Raw genomic sequence first — 23,564 nt, forward strand, 5'->3', positions numbered from 1 at the left:
CACCCAGTTCTACTGACAAAAAACTGGATGCTCTTGGAATGCACTGCAATCTTGGACTTATAGTCCACACCTTGAGACAGATGTGGATACCCTAGACAAGATTTGAAGGAAGGCTACGAAAATGACCCTGGGATTGTTCATGCTCATGATTGTATTTGACAAATATTTCAATTCCCAAATTATTTATTTTAAATGTTGTTTCTTGGGGAATTTTTGAGATATTTGATTTGGTTTTGACTGGGAAAGAAAAGCAGATCTGAAATGTTTATATTTACAGTAGAAAGGAAAGTTTCCAAGTTTCAGAGTAAGTAAAAGAGGACCCCTTAGACGATTTAGTTGTCACGGACCCTTCCCTTGCACTGGCCTGCCTCTGTATTTGTGCCCTCAGGTAACACTCAGTCAGGAGGAAAACACTATCTCATTTGACTGACCTGGCTGACCACCTAGAACAAATACTCATGGACTTCTCCATGCCATCGCCACAGCAAATGGTTCAGGGACCACAGTCTGGCTGAAATCACTTCTGTGGAAAGAGGGGTCTGCTGACCTCAGAGACCAAGGAAATCCCTCACTACCAGAGTGTGCTTCTAGGCTAGTTCAGAAGCAGAAGAAAGGCAGGGGACGGAGCCATCACTTGGCCCAGACAGCTGCCCCACTGAGGCCACTCTGCCCTCAGCTGCAGGGACTTTCTGCTGGTGAGCAGGTTCATGAATGTCCACTCAGGGCTAAATCCAATTTATACTGCAGCTCACACAAGTTTTGATTTCAGTGACTGATCCCATGGCTCTGGTTCATGGCTTTCTTTCCCAACATTTCATTTCCCTTCTCTCTCTCCTCTCCTCTCGCTCCTCTCACCTTTCTGCTCAGATTGTTACTGATGGACTTGAGATTTCCACACCCTTCCTTCCTGTTGAGAATATAAACAATCTTCCTGGTCATATAGGCTTACTGAAGGAGATTTCAGAAATAGTATTGCAGCGGGGGTCTCTCCCATAGCAAAATCCCTTTAGGATACAAGTAATTCTCCTATCAAGTGTCAGCTGTATTTTTCGTGACTAGTCAGCCTCCTGGTACAATTCATCATCTCAGATATCGTCTGCTTCCAGGGCATACTGATAACTTTAGTAGCCACTAGTGCAAAGGTCCCGTTTTTAAGCTTAGTATTAGCCCCAAGGTTCTCTTTAAAACAATAGTAGATAACAGCTCAGTTCCATTTCTGAACTTAATGCCACCAGCCTCCAAGCCCCTTCCGTAGATTTGATAGCCATCCTAAATGTCACACTTAGGAGATTTATAGCTAACATGAATGTGCCTGTTCCAACCAGAGTGGCCAACTATCCTTGAGAGCTTCATGCTGAATTGGATTTGCTGAGGGAGGCAACGTGAAATAAGCCCCCAGACTCTAGGGTAAGTCCAGTGACAAAAGCATACTAAGGGGCTCACACAAGGTTTTCATCCTGCTGGACTAAAACTGGAATAACACTAATAGCAGGGGAAAAAAAGTTGCTTTGTAAATCAAGGATGGCCTGGAGACAAAACTCAGTCACACATGTTAGGACTGACTAGTTTCATGTGACACTTCTCAATGGTGTCTCTGTGCAGAGGAAACACTGGGCCTCTGTGGAGAGTTACATATCACAGGAGGGCTGCTGGGTCACAAGCAGCACATGTGACAGGAGACTATTACCCAAATGTGGGGCCCCACCACGGCCAATCCGTCTTCTTGGTGGAGTTAAGGACAGTGTCTGTGGGGACATCCTCTGTCAGGAAGCGTCTCAACGCTCCATCAACTCTCACAAGCAGGAGAGTGAGAGAAGGCAAGAAAGAATATGTTTTGGAGGGCTCTGTGATAAAACTGCTTCCCAAGGTCACAAGTTATTTAAGCTTTTAAAATATTGTTTTGTGGGGACTTTTGCAAGCTCCTGCACAGATGAGCTGTGCAGAACGGTTCTTGCTGCTGTGGAGTGATGAGGAGAAGGCTTTTCTTGTGGATGCTTCTCATTGATTTCACACAGCTTTTCTTTGGGATTTCAGACAGGAAAGCAGCTTTTCAGAAGTAATTGAGGCCCACTGCTAAGTGTCTTTAGATCTGGTGATGGGGAGGTCCCTTTGTGCTGAGATGTCTCTCCACTAACCGCCTCTCTGTGCGCCATGGACCCTGCATATTCATTTTACTGGTAGGTGAGACAGCCCTTTGTGCTCCATGCACAACCTCTGCAAGTGAAGAGCCTGATTCAGAGAGCCGGGTGGCCGTGTACATCTCACCACCCATCTGTAAGTAGATCAAAGATGGCAGAAACAAGAGCACCAACAGAGAGCCACAGAGGGCAGAGGAAAGCAGGAGTAGGTGGCAAAAGGGTGTCTTAGTACAGTGATAAAAAGACTATAGGAGAAAACAACATTTTCATCCTACACTGAACAAGGAACTTTATCAAAGCAAGGAAAGTGCCTGGACCTTTCCAGAATCTTTTCTGACCGCTTCACTGTAAATCACCATCAGTCTTCTCTGCTCTTCCTATCCTTTAAGAAATCTTACCCAGTAGGGAATCCCAGAAGGCATCTAGTCCATTCCTTTGCCTCCACCTACAATTTGCTCTGCCTAACCCACTGACAGGGGTTTGTCCATCCTGTTGTTACAATGCCCCCGTGCCAGAGACACCCCAGTATCCAGAGGGGTGCATCCAAATGCTTCAGGAGCCTTTCGGTTGGAAGTTTTCCTACAGAAGGATTCAGCTTACCAAACTCTGGCGAATCATTTACCCCCCTGGAGCAGATCCCCCAGAGTAAGAGCCTTCCTTCCTTATCCAGTCAGTGGAGGGAGGACCAGGTCTTTGAAGATCTCAGAGGGAGAACCTGTCTGCTTAAGTTTAGGCAAAAATCAGAGTTAGAGGAACTGAACCCCAACTTCAGCCTCCTCTCCTGAAATTAAGGGCTATCATGGCCTGCCCTCTGCAAAGTGAACAGAGAGAATAGGTTATTCTTGTCCTCCCTGCAGATGCTCTTTTCCTATTGGAAGAATTACTTCCCTCTGCCGAGCCTCTTCTTCTGTAGATGAAATGTTCCCAGTTGGTTCTCTGTCCCTCCCAGGCTGTTTGGAGGCCACTGATCTTTTTCACTTCTCTCCCTGCATTTTCATTTCAGTTGCTCCTCATCTTTCTTAAACTGTGTTCCCCCAAACTGGACACCATCCCATGGCTGAGGCCTCATGGATACTGAGTAGAGTCAAAGATCTTTTCCATGTAGCTTGCTTGCTGCACTGTTGTTAATGCATTAGAGTGGGGAGATTACATTTTTCTCATTGCTTGACATCTTGGACTCTGCTTCAGTTTGGGATACAAGTGCTCCCTGATTGGGGCTTTGAAGCAAGGCCCGTGTCCCATCTCTTACTTGCACAGTTTGGTATTTCTAATATGCTGTTCCAGTATGAGGTAATATCAATGCCAGCTGAGCAATCATTTTCAGGAGGTAGATTAGTCAGTGCTTTCAGGCTGAGGCTCCCTGGAAAATGCCTGCTATTCATGTATATCCAACAGATATATTTGTCATTGACATCACCTATTTGTAGGTATCGAAGTCAAGATCCTAGCCTTGCTTGCTAGTTAACGGGATGATGTGGGCTCTGAATTTAGCTGCACTATATTGCCATGGGGAGGCCCCACAGACTCGCTAAGGCTCATTGACAGACAATTTCAGGTGCTTAGAATAAGGTAAGAGTGAATACCTCCCTCCCAACAACCCCTCTACTCTTCAGTTTTAAGGTACCCTGCCTTAGCCTTGCCCAGCGCTTGAAGTGCTGCGGGATGGGATTGCTGCAAAGGGACATCACTCACGGAGTGTCTTGGGGCTGAGATGAACTCCCAGTGCTTTCCACTTCAGGAGGTGAAAGAAAGAGTAGAATAATAATTGTAATAAAACCCAGGAGCTTAATTCATCCTCCCAAACTTTGATGGGACAGTGGCATTGAGCCAAGGGTGAGCTGGGGCCTGCCTGTTTATTTTTTAACGGAAAGCCAAGATGATCATGCCTTTTTTCTAAAGAAAAGGTCTGTTTCTGTGTCCTGCTAATTAATATCCTCTGAGAGACACCCAGAACCCATCTCTGGGGCCCACAATGTTGCAAAAACATGGAAAGGTTAATTGAAGGCAATAGGAAAACAAGAATCCAGGCTTTAACCTTCTTGGTCTGCCCTTGTTATGTTAACAGCATGGTGCAGGCAGATTTAATGACTCCTCATTACCCTGCTACCTAATTAACCTTCTGCCCTGAAACACAGAGTTTAAACAAGAACCTCCTTGCCTAGGAACCCATTCTGTCGATAGCCCCTGGGGTTAAAGGAGACATTTCAGGCACCGGCAAGCTCAAATCCCTGTGTGGCTTCCAAACGATGCCCACTAAACAGAGAGAAAGGGCAGTGATTTGGTATTTCCTTATATCAGGATGGCACAGGTGATCTTCATGGCAGCCGGCTGTGTTGGTTAAAGGGTAATCTGCCTGCCTATCACCCCTGGTGCTGAGACAAGAGCAGTGTGGCTCCTAGGGAAAGCCGGCACCAAGCTGCTGCTGCCACAGACAAAACTGGAATTTGCCACTGTGAGGAGGCTCATGCTGGAGATAAAGGTTGGATGAGGTCCAGTGAGCCAGAGGAGGAAGGAGAGAGCTGGACTCCCAGCACCTGCCACCACAGGAGGAAGGAATGGTGGCGATATCTGCTCTTCCCAGGAGTAGCCCTCTCTGCTTACAGCAGCAGCAGCTATCACTCCAAACGCTCTGGCTCATTTTGCAAGGTAAAAGGAGCAGCTGCCTGTTGGTTTCATTAATCAGGTAAAAGATGTTACCCATTGCTTTTGCTGGATGAACTTTCATTTCCCTTCCTTGTTGCTGGAAGGTGAAGACAAGGAGGTAGTTTCGTTCCTGGTCATTGGGTTTGCATGCATCAGATTTTCAGGTGGTAGATTGTCCAGTCCTTGTCCAGCTCACACTTTTGGGAATCAATATAGCTGCAACTGTTCTGGGTGTATTTTGGCTGATTTACATCCCCAGTCAAATGAATCAGTTGCCCAGTCAGTTCCTCAGACATCAACAGGATGTTAGCTGTGCCCACAAATAGTCCCTGGTCTCCAGTTATGTCATCAGCTCTGCTCTCAGAAATTCAGGGGTATTAATAGAACCTGCAGCTGCTCCCACTGCATGGGATCACAGAGCAGATCCAGCTCCAGCATAAGGTTGTTGTTGCACACGGTGATTTCCATGGGAGTCTCCCTACAAAAAGAAGGAGCTCTAGTACCTGTTCTCCATGTCTGTCAAGGTGACAGTAACAAAATATAGACTCCATGTGCATTGCAAATTGTGGGAAAGGTACACAGATTCCTAGTTCCTACAGAGCGGTTAGGAGCTGAAATTGCTTGGTGTGGTCTGGCCCTACCTCTGTGCGGTGAAGGCTATGTCATCTGTGAGAATGCTGAGCCACTAAACACAAGACCAGTCATCCTGTTCTTGCCTGTTTTTATGGAAACTGTATGCTTTTTCCTGGTGTTCCCACCTGGGACAAGTCTAAGGGTGTTAAGTATGGACAGAGCACAGGGCAGTGTGACCATGCTCCCCAGCAGGACTGGTGAACACCTTGGTTCACATGAGTGCTCCCTCTAGGAGCAGCTGGGTGACCATGGGTGCTCTGGGGCAAAAAAATGGGCAGTGGAGGGATAATGAGCAGAAGCAGAAGTATCTCAGTGCACCACAGTCCTGTAATGGGAGAAGAATGCATAAGCCAGAACTCAAGAAAGATAATGTCACCCCAAGCCCTCCTTGAAAGTGCAATGATCTGTGAGGCTTATCTCAGCTTTATTGGCAGTGTATGAGTCTCTTCTTCTGGTGTGTCAATGAACTGCAGAGGAGAAAGGACTTTTTGGAATTCATTCTCCAGAACATATGCCTGGAGTTTAACTTCTTTCGAAGCCGCCGGTTTGCTCATATCCTGTCTCTCCATATTCAGAGATATGAGGTCATTGGCAGGGACTGACCCGGACTGCTGTAAGTTTTAGTGTCTGTATGGTATGTTTGACTGTTGGGCTGTGAGAGAGCCCACACACGCAGGGTGCATGAGAGGGATGGTGCAGCAGTGTTACAACGCGTTTTGCCTTTGTTCTCACTCACTTCCTGGAAAATGTTGATTTTGATGCTACCAAATGGTGGAAAAATGACTCCCAGGACCAACTGCTTGGTGTAGAGGGTAGTGGGAGGAGGAATAGCAGCAAACCAAAGGGGTCCCAGCATGCTGCACTGCACGTGAACAGGCAGGTTCCTAGCCAACAACGGTAAAGTGATTCCCCCAAATACTCCCAGCTTCTTGACTGTGTACATTGGTGGCAGGAGAGGAGAGGACACTTGCTGGAGTATGCAAGACAGCACGGACTCTGAAAATGCTTTTTCAGGGGGCCTGACATGGCTTGGCTGTCTCTCATATGCAGTCAGCTATGAGTGCTGGGCCTTTCCTCTTATGCCTGTATCTCTCTAACCTATAGACATGACACAATACTACCAGGAGATGCTATATTGGGAGTTCCTGGTCTGTGTCAGGTGCAATGCTATGATGGGGAGAGAGAGGTTGTGACAGCCCTGCCCCACCCTGGTGAGGTGTAAGAAACAGCTCCTGTCTCAGTTCAGCCCTATTTTACCTGCAAAACACCTGTCCGGATCACCTCTGGAAATGGCAGAACCCTTCTGTCCTCAGCTCTGCAACTGATAGTTCACCTGAGGGCTGCCCACCAGAGCTGCCTCAGAGGAGATGGAGGACCTCATATCCATCTGATGAGGACTTGTCAGTGGACACCGTGCTGGGCTATGGGCTCGCAGCAGCAACCTGAGAGCAGAAAGTCCTGCTGTGACTGGCAGCCTATTATTTTCACTTTGAAAACTGAGGTATGAAAAGGATGGACTCCCACAAAAGCAGTCCTCCACAGCCAGCCTACCACTGGGGCTGAAGCCTAAGGAAAGCATTGACATCTGCAGCACAGAATAACTGGAGGCATTTCCAGCTGAAAAGGTGAGAATTAGAAAAGCAAAGGCTGAAATACTTGGGCTCTGGCTCTTCCCGAAGTTGCATGCCAAAAGCTAAATGCAGCCCCACTAAGACTCAAAACCTGCTTGTGTATCCTACTACCCACACTGTGTATTGGACAAGCAGGAAGGCTTCACAGGTTTCTAGCAGCCATCTGGCTTCGCCTTTCATGGAGATGGGTGTAGGGTTCATCCCAAACATGTAAGGTAGTCAAACATTCAGAGGGTTTTATATACCATTTCTGTCATATTTCTCCCCTTCATTAGGCAGTGTAAATTTTCTTACACTGTGAAGTAAAGGGACTGCTCTTGTAAGAGGGAGGCATTTGATTTCCTCTGATTACAATTTATTCCATGCCTTACATGCAACTCCTTATGTGGAGTCTGCCTCAGTTGAGATGAAACACATTCCTTCATTCCTACTGAAGAGCAAAGAGAGTTCTTTGAACTCCAAGCAGGGACTAGACGTGACCAAAGAGAGCCGCAAGGGAAAAAAACACCACCAACCACAAAAACAAACAAACAAACCCAACACACTGCATGTCTCTTACCAAAACCACCCCAGGCACTAGCCAAGGTCCCCAAAGTGAGGAATCAATACCAGGTTGCACAAGCCTCGCTAGAAGGTGGTGGGAATGCCATGAACAAATTCATCAGTGCAGCACCTTGTGACGCAGCACTGATAGGCTGGCTCACATCCAAAAACAAGTGGTAAAACTGAAAGCCCTGATACTTGACCAAGCTCCTTCCCACTCACACATGGGACAAAAGCAGGGGATGGAAGGGGCTGGCTTAAGCTGGTGATTTGGATGAGTAGGTCTTGCTGAGCAGGATTTTGGAAAGGGAGAGAAAGGCCTTCCTGACTTCAGCTGTGACCCAAAGGCCCTTAGACACAGGGGCTATAAAAGCCTGCTGCTAGGCATATTAGTCTGCAGAGCTGCACACTGAGAGGAAGCAATCTGAGAAACAAGCCTGGCCAGTGATAAAGGCAGGGAGGAAGAAGGGGTGGCTGTCTGCAGCTTTTCTGGATTGCTGAGGCTGGAGCAAGGAGGGGTGGGTCTGAGTGAGGGGCAGTGAGCCCTACAGGGAGGCTCAAGGGCACAATTCCTCAAGCTGGGGGCTCTTAGCAGGCTAAGCTGAGAGCTTGAACCTCCCTTGCCCCTGGAAAGGGAGAATTCTTGAGCAGCCCAAGTAGATGGGCTGGATTTGATAATGTTTCCCTTGGCCACTCCTTTGGGTGTCCTAGATATCCTCAAAGGATAGGAACTTGCTTTCAGTCCCTGCCCAGGCTTCAGGAGAGTCAATTGCTTCCCTGTTCCCATCGGCATGAGGGTGGGACTCCCTACCACGTGTGGAGGAAGTAAAATGAGACCATCCTACAAAACAGAGGGAAGTGAGGTGAGTATGAACTATAAGTAGGGACCAGACTTTGCCTACTGCCCATGTAATTCTGCTAGCTCTCTTCTGAGTGTGCTATGCTCAGTTAATCAGTCTGGGGTAATTTCTGCAAGCAGTGAGCTTACAGCGGTTCTCCTGTGGTTTCTATATGGTTGTTTTTGAGCCTGGTCACTGCTGTTAGGTCAGACTCTGACCCTTTCCTAGATAGATTTTGCAAGAAAGGCTTGTCTTCTAGCCTTTTGGTGATACGAACGAAGCACTATCTTGTTGGCAATGTGTTAGGACCTGGATAACCTGTCCTGAACATCCTCTGTTCCACTTTCTGCAGTGAAAGGGTTAGGAAAATGAGAGCAGGAAGAAAAGAATGAAAGAACATCTGTTCTTCTGCTTTATTTGATATGTGCTGGGTAGCTGTGGCACAGCTGGCTATTACATAGGAGTGTGAATCCTTGAGTAACCAGAGCTTTCTGTCCACTGCAATACCATGCTAATGGGCCTTAAAACCTTGCCCTAGTTGTGTAGTGCAAAATCTCTGCATTCAGCTCTGTATCTGCCTGGTAAGGAATAAGAGCTGCTCTTCACAGATGCTTCACACATCTGCGAGGAAATACTGTCAGCATCCTGCTCAGCCAGATGGGGGCCTGGATAACACAAGATAAACTGAGTGACTCCAGCCTTCATGTTTCTGGACACATAAAAGCTAAATTGCAGCCCTAGAGTGCATTTTAGCTTTACAAATGCTATTAATAAAGCCTGCCCATTTTTTCCATCCTGAGAAGGTTGCTGAGGATGGATTCCCCCCACGCATCTCCCTTTGCTAATGAACCTCTCAACAGTTAGAGATGCTTCCACTACTGGGATGAATCTTCAATCTTTTTTGTGCTCCAGAACTCCCTAGAAGTTCAATTCTGTGGGTTCCTTGTAGAGATAAGCATGAGATATCCATTCAGCTTGTGTTTAATGCCCAGCCTGTCCCTACAAGGAAGAGGGAGAGACTGAAAAATGTCCTTGTGTGAAATATCTAACTACTGTTAAGGTTTTCAGAGTGTTTCCCCATGTTTTTTGAGATATTGAACTACTATTTTAGCAATAAGCATATTCCACAATGGAACCAGAAGGTTCACAGAATCACAGAATGGTTGAGGTTGGAAGGGATCTCTGGAGAGCATGCTCAAGCAGGGTCACCTACAGCATGTTGCACAGGATCGCATCCAGGCGATTTTTGAATATCTCCAGGGATGAAGACTCCACAGCCTCTCTGGGCAACCTGTTCTAGTGCTCTGTCACCCTCACAGTCAATAAATTTTTCCTCATATTCAAATGGAACTTCCTGTGGTTCAGTTTGTGCCTGTTTCCTCTGCAGGAAAATAGTCTGCCCCCATCCTCTTGACACTCTCCCTTAGATATCTGTATACATTGATCGCATTCCCTCTCAGTCTTCTCTTCTCCAGGCTGAACAGGCCCAGCTCTCTCAGCCTTTCTTCAGAGGAGAGTCGCTCCAGTCCCTTCATCATCTTTGCAGCCCTCCGCTGGACTCTCTCCAGCAGATAGTGGTCCTGTCTCCCTTGCACTGGGGAGCCCAGAACTGGTCACCTCCCTCGACCTGCTGGCAACACTCTTCCTAATGCACCCCAGCATACCGTTGGCCTTCTTGGCCACAAGGGCACATTGCTCTTGGGTAGAGAGGTTCCTCTCTGCCCAGCTCTCCAGCCTGTTGAGGTCTGTCTGAATGGCAGCACAGCCCTCTGGTGTATCAGAAGGTTCAGGGAACTTAAGTGACTTTTCATCTTCAATCATTTGTTCCAAAGCTGGCTCTGCCATCATGATATATTGCCACCTTCTGGATGCACTTTCATATCATACAAGAAACATGAATGTTACAGTTGGCTCCCTGTGCTTCAAGGAAGCTAAGAGCTGGAAATACAGATGTAATTCATATCAGGGTCCAGTTGCAGACTCTGGCTATGTCCATGCTAGTAAATCATGGTGCTAATTCCTAGATGCCATAATACAACTGTTCTGTCTGTTACATTGATATGAAAGTCCCTGGCCTGGTTTCAGACTATGTCAAGTATCATCATCCAAACAATTGACAGGTGTGGTCTGTGAGCTGTTGTGGGTCTGGGGCAGTGCCAGTATGCATCTTGGATTCCAACCTTGTTGTTGAGAGAGTCTGGTGGTATAGATCAGACCATACCACTTCTCCTCAGGAGTGGGTAAATAAGGCTCTGGCACCAGTCTTCTAGTGTGTGTGTGTGTGTGTGTGTGTGTGTGTGTGTTTGTGGTGTGTGTGTGTTATCCTTCCTAGCACTACTGTCAGCCAGACCTAGGAATGAGAGGGCGTTTAACTCATCTCTGTGGATGAGGCAGTCAGGAATCTTTTCTGCCTGCCAGTGGCTGCTCGTCTTAAGTGACAGAGCTGCTTGGTTCAGACATAATGTCCCCTATGTGGGCATGGTGAGAAGCTGAGATTAGCTGCTGCTATTGCTTGGTGGCATCTGGGCAGCTGCACTACCTTGGGCATCTCCTCTGAGAGGCCACCAAGGAGCAGGCAAAGACCCTCTGTATCTGTGTTCTTGGCAGGGCAGTGAAGCCCAGCCACTCCAGTTAGGATACAGTGCTGAAACCAGAGCAGTGTTTTTTTCTAGACCTAGTCTCAAGCTGAAGGAGGGCAGCGTCTGGAGGGTATTCATTGATGGATGGGGTCCCTGAGGGACTAGTTGCTGTGCCAGGAGTGCTAATTCAAAATGGAGTACTTGGGAAGACTTTTCCTCTCCCTTTCCCATGAAGCTGGAAGAGCTGCTCTGAGGCTGTCTTTGTGGGAACTGGAGTGACTGTATGAGGAACCTTTTCCCCTCTTCCCTCCCCCACCCATACTCTCGGAAGTGGGATGCTGCCAGATCTATTTTGAGACAATTGCTGTTTGTTTTGGCCATGACTTGACTGCTTTGGTCACCACCTCACTCAGGTAGTTATTTTTGGGCTTGCTAGGAATTGACTTCCTGAAGAGCAAAATGATGTAGGAGGGAAAGAAGACTTTACTCTGTGTTGCCAAGATCAGAAAAGATTGCTGGTTGCTTCTTAGCCTTTCCCAGGGGCAGTGGTGACAGGGAGTACTCTGACTGCACAGGCAAAGGCCAAAACAGGAGGAGCTGGAGAAGGAGTTGCCCTGTAAGGACTGTCATGACAGTCCCTGAGGTACTGGGGCATCGGAAATGCTGTATCACCTTCTGTTGTTCATTACAGTCCCCTGGCTGGGGATCACAGAACCATAGAATGGTTGAGGTTGGAAGGGACCTCTGGAGATCATGCAGTCCAACCGCCCTGCTCAAGCAGGGTCCTCTAGAGCATATTGCCCAAGATTGTGTCCAGATGGCTTTTGAATATCTCCAGCGAAGGAGACTCCACTACCTCTCTGGGCAACCTGTGCCAGTGCTCTGTCACCCTCCCAGTCAAGAAGTTTTTCCTCAGGTTCAGATGGAGCTTCCTGTGGTTCAGTTTGTGCCTGTTACCTCTCATCCTATCGCTAGGCACCACGGAGAAGAGTCTGGCCCCCATCCCTTGACACCCTCCCTTCAGATATTTATACACATTGATCAGCTCCCCTCTCAGTCTTCTCTTCTCCAGGCCCAGCTCTCTCCGCCTTTCTTCAGAGGAGAGATGCTCCAGTCCCTTCATCATCTTTGTAGCCCTCCGCTGGACTCTCTCCAGCAGATAGCGGCCATGTCTCCCTTGCACTGGGGAGCCCAGAATTGGACACAGTACTCCAGGTGAGGCCTCCCCAGGGCTGAGTAGAGGGGGAGGGTCACCTCCCTCGACCTGCTGGCAACACTCTGCCTAATGCACCCCAAGATATGATTGGCCTTCTTGGCCACAAGGGCACATTGCTGGCTCGTGGTCAGCTTGTTGTCCACCAGGACTCCCAGGTCCTTCTTTGCAGAGCTGCTTTCCAGCAGGTCAGCCTCCAGCCTGTACTGGTGCATGGATAATGGACTAGATTCAGCCTGCTGGGACTTCCTCGAAGCCCCAGCCCTAGAACTCACTCTGGAAAAACCTGGCTGCCTTCCTGGTACCTTTGAGTAACACTTGTGGGCTTCCCACTTGTGAGCAGTAGCACCAGGGCTTAAAGCAAAGGGATTTGGGAATGACAATGAATAGAAACATGAAGGAAAGTTATCAGGTAAAATAGCAGCATCTCTTGGGCTGAATTTGCATTTTTTCAGCATCTTGGTGGCAGCAGAAATCCCAGCTTCCGGCTGGGAAGTTTCTCTTCCCTTCCCCTTCTCTTCCTGCTCTGTCTTCATTTCCTTCTGCTGCCTTCCACTTTTCCTGACCTGGATAATTTAGGCATGAGTGTTTCCAGACTGCTCAGAGGCCACTTCCACCCATGGCCACTCCACTGCAAGACAGGCAAGGATTGTCCCAGTGGTGCTTGTCTTCTCCACCGTCACTGATGAGCCCCCTCTGTGTTTACTCCACTCAGAGCTAGCTTAGGTGGATTCACAACTGCTGAAGGTAGGTGCTGGGGGAGAAGAGAGCAGCCTGACGCAAGTCCATGAGACTTATCTAAGGCAGTTATCTTTTTAGCATCCCTGAGGGGCAGGGCTGATAGGGAGAAGATGGCTGCTAATTATGCAGTTAATCACAGATGTAAATGAGCATTTACATTCTTTATCAAATCGTGGCCACCCTTGTGGTAGAGCTGGCAGAGATACTGCGATACAGCAGATCAACAGTACCTACAGCCTGATGTGGAGGCGGTGCATCGGTTCTGAAAGGGCTGCATTTATTAGGCTGCCTGGATCTGAGGAGAAGCCAGGCAAGAGGGCTGAATAGGCTACAATTACCACTGCAGCAGCTCACCAGGCTTGTCCTGAGTTGGTGCCAGCAGTGTCTAGCTGGTTGGCTTGTCCTGGCAGATGATGGACTGAGAGCTGTGCACCTAAACTCAATTCCCAGCACCAGGTCACAGACATGGTTTGGCCTGGACCTTGGGCTTGTCGCTCTTACCAAGTGTGAGTTTGTCCTTCAGCCTGTCTTTCCCTTCTTCCCACTGTCCCCTGCCTCAGGTGCTGGGCCCCCCTTCACCAGGAGATGGAAAAACTTACTGAAAGCAAGGAGGGAACTGATGGAATTCAGGTGAAAATCAGGTTGGGATGAAACAGAACATGGCGATTTTTCCCAAGTTAGGGCATTAGAAGGCAAAAATAAGTTGAAACAGTGATTTTGTTGGCAACTTGATTAAACTTGAAGGTTTCAGAAAAGCTTTTGATATGCATCAGTGTTTGACCTGTTCACAGTCAATGAAGTTCCTCTCCTGCTCCCTTTGAATTTCTAAATCAATCTCAAGAAACAAATTGTTTATGTGTTTGGGAAGGAGCAGCCTTTTCCAAAGGGGTGTACAGCTCCCAGTTCTTACCTCGACTCTGGCTGTTGGCATGCAGGCAGCAGCACCAGCTTCTCGGAGGTCTGCTCCTTTCTCAGCAGGAAGAGCTATCTGTGTCAGACTGGCAGATCTCCTGAGCCTTTTCTGGCCCCAGATGATGAGAAATGCCCTCAGAAAATACTTCAAACCTTCCTGGAAAACTTCCAAAACTTCTTTGAAAATGGAAGCTATCATTCCTTCTACCATGGGCAGCGGCTAAGATAAGATGGAAATGGGTATGAACATTAACATGTGATTTGAGGAAAACAGCCAGCACTTTTAGGCTTTTAATTTTTTTTTTCCAATTTCCCCTGTACTGATGTTTTTAACTAAGAAAAAAAGCTGAAGAAACCAGTCCAACTCTAACAGCTGCAGGCTGTAAAAATCCAATGAGAATTTTAGTCCAATACGAAATGCTTATTTTGCTGCCTAAGTAATGTAATGGACCTGAAATGTGGTGTGAAGATATCAAAGTACAACGGCTTGGTAAATGTCTTATCTATTCATGTGCAAGGAAATCCTGACTGGAGATAGCTGCATGCCCTGGTCAGGACAGGGGAGAGGTGGGACCTGGCACAAATGTTAAATTATGCATGTGGGACAAGTTTCTTTTGGACGTTGAGAAAAATCCATGCTCTGGTCTTATGTGGGCTGCTCAAAGGCCATTTCTCCTGGGATTATGGAAGAATCTTCTTCTCCCAGACACCTTATGAGAGAAAAAGTATACAAGAAGCCATGATACAGGAGAAGCCTTCAGCCTTGCTGAAGTGAAGGGTCCATCTAACCTGGGCTCTGCTCCCATCCTCCAACAGTATATTTCTAGGGAGGAGTGTACAACCAGAAAGAATGCATAAATGTCTGTCTCCTGTAACTGCCTTCCTGCCCCAGCCTATGGCTTGGGCATCTTTGCATTAACAGCCCTTGATGGATTTTTGCTTTGTTTGTGTAATGGTATTGCTGAGCTCTGAGCTTCGGACTTTTCCAGCTGCAACAAACCACCTTTGATTTGCTACAGCAAAAATACTCTGTATCCAGAGGTTCCTGGAGGCTGCACATCTCCAGGCATGAGGGATGCTGGGTCTTCCCAGAGCTCTTGCTACTGGTCACCTGGCTGGAAGCAGGAGTGTGTGCCCTGTGGGTGAGGGCGGCTCCGGGACCAGAGCAAGGACAAGCCCTGGTCCCCAGGAGGTCTGGGCTGTATGTGCTCTTTCTCATTGGCTGCTGCCATCTCCTGGGTATGGGCTCAGTGGCTATTAGGGGCCTTTCCTGAGGCTGCTGGCTTCTGAAACCATTCTGGAGATGAAATGAGAAGACCTAACCCAGGAGAAAAAAAGACCCTATTCCCTGCCAGCCACAGACAAATACCCCTGCTTCACACCCCATTCCCATAGTACAAAACTAGTTGGATGGTGGTGAGATAAACACATCCATCAATGGATGGACTGAAGGACTGTCTGGGGAAGGATTAGGGAAATCGTACAGCTGCCTTATCGGGTTAGGCATCTGGGCCATCTGTTCTGAAAGCAGAGTTTGCATATAATGGGAGCTGATCCCCCTGGGATGCCAAAGCTCTCCCCATGGGCTGCACGTGTAGTCTGGGCTACTCTCAGCTCTGAGGTGTTCATTTCTTACCGATGAAGAAAACCTGCTTTGGATGGGAGTGTGGAGATGGGCACAGGTGGCATCTCCTCAGGGCACCTAGGCTGACTTCACTGGAGCTGGGACTCCCTCCAATATTAATGGGGTGGAGAGCCAGGCCCATGGAGTTAAAAGATTAAACAGTAACTGATTACTGGGACCCTACCTCTGCTCCCCAGCCAAGCCCAGGACGGGGGAGAAGGCCTACTGTCCTCTGTGCACTATCAAAAGCACCACTTGGCACCTGCCAAGAGGTGCCAGTGCAGCTAGGAACCAGTGCAGCTCTTCCAAATTGAGCCTCAAGCTGCCTGCATCAAGTTTAGCCCTGTGCTGCTGCCTGCACTCCCACTCAGGCATAGGGGCTGGTTTTCACCAGAAGATGGTGCTGGTACGAAAGTGATTAAAGACCTTTTTCCACTCTGCTTCTGCCAGCAGAGAAGAGTTTAGATGCAGGGGTTTTTGTGTATTTTTTTTTTTCCTCCTCCTTCCTATAAGAAACGTTGTAAAAATAACTCAGCATGTTTAATGGTCCCAAATCTACCATGCATGGCCCGCAGAGTTATTTATTACATCCAGCAGGTTACTGAGAGCTAAACTGCAGTAACTTGAAACCTGCGAGGTGGAGGTTGCTTCTGGGCAGAGGAGTCTCTGGGCAACTAATGGAAGCGTAACCCTGACTGATAATGGTTTTAGTTTTATTTATTTTTCCCCAGGATCCTTCTCATAACATCCTTCTGCATAGTCTGGTCAGGCTAGGCTGCCCCTCACTGGGGTGACTCTGGGGATTCCCCTGAAAAGTAGCAAACTGTGTGTGGAGGGGGCAATCCTGGGGAAGGTCTTTGGGGCTCCCTCTTGTGAAGGCTGTGAACACGCAGGAACTCCTTCTGCTACAGCTCTGGGCACAGGCTCCAGACAGCTTGGAGAAGGGGACCACAGAGTCTTGCAGTGCAGACGGTGGTGCTGAGCTCACAGATCTCTAGCTGTCCTGTGTCTATGTGAGTGGAACTAGTCAGATTGCTTTTCAAGCTGGTTTAGTGTTTGCATTGTCCCTTGTGCAGGTGGATGAACTGAAGCAGAGGGAGAACAAGCAAACACCATCTGTGCCTGAGCTGAGGAGACAACCCAGGAGTCCTGAAACTCCAGTTGGAGATTTCAAATTCTCTTGACTTACTGGCTCTCACAGGCGAAGGACCTTTGCAGCCAGCCCATGGGGCTCCAGGACCACTCCATTCTCCATGGAGCAAAAATAGATCTAGTCAGACTTTCTTGCTAAGAAGGTCCAGTGTATCACCATGTATGCAGCATGTGTGCATACATGTGTAGAAATGCTCTTCCTGGGCAGGTGATATCTGCAACAGGATGTGGGGCCACACTGGTGTCTCCATTCCCTCCGGTTGCAGCTGCTCATACTGTGGCATCTCTGATCCTCCTACCCACACTGCCTGGCAGAGTGACTGCAAGGGATCCCAGGTCCTGGTGCAGGGGGCTAAACTGTCCCTATACAAAGTTAAACAGTAGTGAAGTCATCAGATAGCATGGTGCAGGCTCCTTTCCTCTTCCCATCCGCACAGCTCCCTGGGCTTCTTAGGAGGGGGAGGTAGTGGCAACTTCCTGTGGCCTTGAGCAACTGGGCAGCAGGACTAAAGGGTCTGAGCCTATGATACTGATGACATTTGGAGATGCGCTCCAGAAAGTTGCTTGGGGTGAAAATAGCACTCTTTCTTGCACTTCTCCATCAGATGCCAATGCACATCCCTTATTCTTGGTGTAGATGGGACCTGTCACTCACACTGTCATAGTCCTGGCAAGATCCCAAACAGTTGCATTTATAGCAGTGAGCCGAGCTCTGCTTTAGTCTGAGTACTGTACTGCTCTTTCATAGCCTAGGCCCACCAGTGGCTCTTATGTGAATATCTAGCAGGCCCTCTCAGAAGCAGAGCTGTAGCATTTAGAGCTGCATGTTGAGAGCTGCTGCATAGGAGCTGATTTTTTTGCCAGTTTATAAGGTGTAAGATCTATTGTTCAAGTCTTCTAAGCTGGGACAATATAAATGAGAGTTCTCAGGAAAGTTAGGAGTGAGACTTTCAGTTATTTTTCTAGAACACATGGCTGAATCCCACAACCGGGAGGAAGATGCTTTGGCACTATGCTCAGTTGCTAACTAGAAATGAAGGAGTTTCTACCTATGAGTGTGACAGGATAGTTCAGGGAATTGGCGCTGAGAAAATTAATTCTGGCTCCTGGTGGGTATAGAAGCTTTGCTCCTTCCCAAAGGAAGAAGGAAACAGCTGAAGAAGTAGAAGCACACTGTTTCCTTCATGCCCCAGGGCCTCTTGTCCACATGAACTTTTGATCCCTGAGGAAGGAGAGGTGGGGAGAGAGGGGGGAGGGGAGCTTACGGTGCTGTCACTGGACAGGAACTCAGATCTACTGAAAGGTTTTGGAAAGGTCATTTTGGTGCTCCATACCTCCAATCGGCAATGTGAAAAATGCAACAATAGTAATTGAACCATAGAATGGTTGAGGTTGGAAGGGACCTCTGGAGATCATGCAGTCCAACCGCCCTGCTCAAGCAGGGTCCTCTAGAGCATATTGCCCAAGATTGTGTCCAGATGGCTTTTGAATATCTCCAGCGAAGGAGACTCCACTACCTCTCTGGGCAACCTGTGCCAGTGCTCTGTCACCCTCCCAGTCAAGAAGTTTTTCCTCAGGTTCAGATGGAGCTTCCTGTGGTTCAGTTTGTGCCTGTTACCTCTCATCCTATTGCTAGGCACCACGGAGAAGAGTCTGGCCCCCATCCCCTTGACACCCTCCCTTCAGATATTTATACACATTGATCAGCTCCCCTCTCAGTCTTCTCTTCTCCAGGCCCAGCTCTCTCCGCCTTTCTTCAGAGGAGAGATGCTCCAGTCCCTTCATCATCTTTGCAGCCCTCCGCTGGACTCTCTCCAGCAGATAGCGGCCATGTCTCCCTTGCACTGGGGAGCCCAGAACTGGACACAGGACTCCAGGTGAGGCCTCCCCAGGGCTGAGTAGAGGGGGAGGGTCACCTCCCTCGACCTGCTGGCAACACTCTGCCTAATGCACCCCAAGATATGATTGGCCTTCTTGGCCACAAGGGCACATTGCTGGCTCGTGGTCAGCTTGTTGTCCACCAGGACTCCCAGGTCCTTCTTTGCAGAGCTGCTTTCCAGCAGGTCAGCCTCCAGCCTGTACTGGTGCATGGGGTTATTCCTCCCCAGGTGCAGGACCTTGCACTTGCCTTTGTTGAACTTCAGGAGGTTCCTCTCCGCCCAGCTCTCCAGCGTGTCCAGGTCCCTCTGAATGGCAGCACAGCCCTCTGGTGTGTTAGCCACACCTCCTAGTTTTGTATCATCAGCAAACTTGCTGAGGAGGCATTCTTTCTTTTCATTCATGTCATTGATGAATAAGTTGAATACTGGACCCAATATTGACCCCTGTAGTACATCACTAGCTACAGACCTCCAACTAGACTGCACTGCTGATCGCAACCCTATGAGCTCTGCCATCCAGTCAGTTCTCAATCCAGCTTACTGTCTACTCATCTAGCCTGTTCTTCATCAGTTTGTCTATGAGGATTTTATTTGAGACAGTGTTACTTGAGAGCAGTCAGTAGCACTTCCTCCTTTTACCTGCGCATCCTTGGAACTTGATTATGCCTGGCTATGTAATCCACTGGCTTCTGCAATGTGGGTTGCAGTTAGTAGTGGTATCAATCCTGTATGCTTTTGTGTTCAGGTGGAAATAGTTCAGGCCTGGCTGGTGTCAGCAATGTCTCATGGCCCTGATCACAGAATCACAGAATCGTTTAGGTTGGAAGGGACCTCTGGAGATCATCTAGTCCAACCTCCCTGCTCCAGCAGGGTCCTCTAGAGCATATTGCCCAGGATCACATCCAGACGGGTTTTGAATATCTCCAGCGAAGGAGACTCCACTACCTCTCTGGGCAACCTGTTCCAGTGCTCTGTCACCCTCACAGTCAAGAAGTTTTTTCTCAGGTTCAGGTGGAACTTCCTGTGGTTCAGTTTCTGCCCATTGCCTCTTGTCCTGTTGCTGGGCACCACAGAGAAGAGGCTGGCCTCATCCTCTTGACACTCCCCCTTCAGATACTTGTACACATCGATCAGATCGCCTCTCAGTCTTCTCTTCTCCAGGCTGAACAGGCCCAGCTCTTGCAGTCTTTCTTCCTAGGAGAGGTGCTCCAGCCCTCTAATCATCTTGGTAGCCCTCCGCTGGACTCTCTCCAGGAGTGCCATGTCTCTCTTGCACTGGGGAGCCCAGAACGGGACACAGTACTCCAGGTGAGGCCTCCCCAGGGCTGAGTAGAGGGGCAGGATCACCTCCCTCCACCTGCTGGCAACACTCTGCCTAGTGCACACCAGCATACCATGGGCCTTCTTGGCCACAAGGGCACACTGCTGGCTCACTGCTGTTTAACTTGGTGTCCACCAGGACTCCCAGGTCCTTCTCGGCAGAGCTGCTTGCCAGCAGGTCAACCCCCAGCCTGTACTGGTGCATGGGATTATTCCTGCCTAGGTGCAGGACCCTGCACTTGCCTTTGTTGAACTTCAGGAGGTTCCTCTCCGCCCACCTCTCCAGCCTGTCCAGGTCCCTCTGAACGGCAGCACAGTCTTCTGGTGTGTTAGCCTCTCCTCCCAGTTTAGTATCATCAGCAAACTTGCTGAGGGTGCACTCTGTCCCTTCCTCCAGGTCATTGATGAATATATTGAACAAGACTGGACCCAGGACTGACCCCTGGGGGACACCGCCAGCCACAGGCCTCCAACTTGACTCTGCGCCATTCACCACAACCCTCGGAGCTCTGCCATCCAGCCAGTTCTCAAGCCACCTCACTGTCCACTCATCTAGCCCACACTTCCTGAGCTTACCTAGGAGGATGTGATGGGAGACAGTGTCCAAAGCCTTGCTGAAGTCCAGGGAGACAACATCCACTGCTCTGCCCTCATCTACCCAGCCAGTCATCCCATCATAGAAGGCTATCAGGTTGGTCAAGCATGATTTCCCTTGGTGAATCCATGCTGACTACTCCTGATCATCTTCTTGTCCTCCAGGTGCTTAGTGAGGACCTTCAGGATGAGCTGTTCCATCACCTTTCCAGGGATGGAGGTGAGGCTGACAGGCCTGTAGTTTCCTGGCTCCTCCTTCTTACCCTTTTTGAAGACTGGTGTGACATTGGCTTTCTTCCAGTCCTCGGGCACCTCTCTTGATCTCCAGGACTTTTCAAAGATGATGGAGAGTGGCCTAGCGATAACATCCGCCAGCTCCCTCAGAACTCGTGGGTGCATCCCATCGGGATCCATGGATTTGTGGATGTCAAGTTTGGACAAAAGATCTCTAACCTGATCCTCTTCCACCAAGGGAGAGTCTTCCTTTCTCCAGCCTTCCTCTCTTGTCTCCAAGGTCTGGAATTCCTCAGGACTGGCCTTAGCAGTGAAGACGGAAGCAAAGAAGGCATTCAATAACTGCCTTCTCTGTATCCTTTGTCACCAGGGCACCCGCCCCATTCAGCAGCGGGCCCATGTTTTCCCTAGTCTTCCTTTTGCTATTGATGTATTTGAAGAAGGCCTTCTTGTTGTCCTTGACATCCCTTGCCAGATTTAATTCCAACTGGGCCTTAGCCTTCCTTGTCGCATCCCTGCACACTCTGACAACGTCCCTGTATTCCTCCCAAGTGGCCTGTCCCCTTTTCCACATTCTGTACACTTCCTTCTTCTGCTGGAGTTTTGCCAGGAGTTCCTTGCTCATCCATGCAGGTCTCCTGCCCGCTTTGCTGGACTTCTTCCTCAGAGGGATGCACTGATCCTGAGCCTGGAGGAGGCGATGCTTGAATATTGATCAGCTTTCTTGGACCCCTCTTCCTTCTAGGGCCCTACCCCAGGAGATTCCCCTAAGTAGGTCCCTGAAGAGGCCAAAGTTAGCTCTCCTGAAGTCCAGCGTTGCAATCCTACTTATTGCCCTGCTCCCTCCTCGTAGGATCCTGAACTCCACAATGTTTTTGTGATTGTGATGATGCACAAGAGCCTGTACAGAAGCAGGGATGGCAATATCTTGAGTGAACAGATCTTCCAGGAACAGGTCAGTGAGCAGCTCTCAGCTCATCAGCTCTCTGGATGGGGAGTGGGAGGGAGCAGAATGTCTCCTGCCAATATAGCAGAACTTTGGATGGATCCCTGAAATGGACTGCTGTGCCCAAGGCTACGGTGGGGGAATAAATTACTTTTTAAAGTAATGCTTAGGTTTACCAACATCTATCGCTCCTGGAGCCTCGTACCTGCAGAGTGCAGCTCTGGATAGTCTTCATTAGACCATCATCTTGCTTTGTCATCTTGCTTAGGCGGTCCTCTCCTCTGAGGGGCTGTAGGGAAAGATGTAACGATAGAGGGACACATGGGTTATGGAGCCTCTGAAACTGGTAAGAGCTGGGGTTGGCTGTTCTTGAAATAGACTTGTGTTTTCAGCCTTGAAGACTGTCTGAATGAAGGTGGCTTCAGCAGCTTGTCCAGGATCTGCTAGAGGGGCTCCATTACTGCTCAAATTCTTTCCACGGAGCCAGCTGCTTCAGTGGCCAGGCTGAGCTGAGCTGGCAGCCACAGGGTCCACCTTTCTGCATGGGCGCACCCACAGACCTGCAGGGAAGAGAGAGTGCAGCGAGCTAAGGGAGCCTGACTCTTCTGGAAGGGTATTACAGGGTGGCAGGGGAACGGGCTACTATTTATTCTGAGCTCATCAGAGAATTAAATCGTTATCCTCTAGGATGAGGATTTATGATTATGGCTTTTAAAGCCCACACCACAAGTCAGGTGAGTGGGTGGGAGCTGGTTTCAGGTGCTGCGCTGGATCAAAGGGAGCTGATAGAGAGGGGCTTGTCCTTACATGTGACTCATGGGTGGGGGGGGGGCCAGGGCTCCTACAGGACTACTGTCCCTTCTGGAGGGGGATACTCAGTTTGGACATCCTTTCAACTGCAAGCCATCTCCACTGGGATCCCAGGGCCTATTATAGACTGATTAAATATTAAAACAATTCATTTTGTACTTAAACTGTTCCGAAGGCTCCTGCTGACGATGACTTTGAAGTCTGCAGTGAAAGGGTTTGCTCTCATTTTCTCCTCTCCCCCACCCACTCCATTCCCACCTTTCCTCAGGCAGGAAGGGAAGGGAGAGCTGCTGCCAGGCCTGAGTTTCCCAGGGCCAGGGACTAGGGCTGTGGCCCTGCGTGAGATGGCAGAGGGTGTTTTGTCCTGTGTGTGGGAGCTTGCTGGTGGCTCTGCGATGGTGCTCAGAGCTGGCGGAGCAGGAAGAAAGCCGTGGTTCCTGGCTTCAGGGGCCAGAGAAGCCCTAATAGGGAACAAACCTTGTGCTCTGGGTGCGAGTGTTTGAAAGGTAAAGGGGCAGTGAAGGGCCTGGAATGACTGCAAAGCTGCAGTTGGCTTCCTCTGTGGGGACAGCAGGTCCCCATCTTGTTCCCTTGGTGTCCAAAGAGCCACCTGCAGCTGGGCACAGTGCAGGGACACCCTACTTTTACAGAGGAGAGATCCAGATTAACTGTCCGTGTGCACTGCTCTCTCCTGGCAGCTGGAGGCTGATGTAGGGAGATGAAACCACTTCAGAGATCGCTTGATGGATTGAAAGGCCTGTAATGTCCTAGTTCTGGGTGTAAGGAATCGTGTCCCTTTTGGCCTTGGTGGGAAGCAGTAACGAGGTATAGCCTGCTGCGTGGAGCGGAGCTGCCTGTGGCTGTGGTGCACAGCATCCTGAGCCACAGGGTCCGGGCACGTCGTCCTGCCTCTCCGCTGTTCCAGTTGTTGCGGGTGCTAGCACACGTGCTGTGTGGAGTAAAGCTCACTTCCAAAGACTAAGGGGAAGGGGTATTGTAGGCACAATCCGGGAAGAAAGGGTGGTACGCGGTAGGTCTCTCCTACCAGCCACTCCTCACCCCAACTACTTGGCATTGCACTAAAGGAACTGGGGAAAGGGACAGGTGAAAAGCAGTCCGCCATCAGGGAGAT

The sequence above is a fragment of the Struthio camelus genome, chromosome 11 (assembly GCF_040807025.1).
Source record: "Struthio camelus isolate bStrCam1 chromosome 11, bStrCam1.hap1, whole genome shotgun sequence".
Taxonomy (NCBI): Eukaryota; Metazoa; Chordata; class Aves; order Struthioniformes; family Struthionidae; genus Struthio; species Struthio camelus.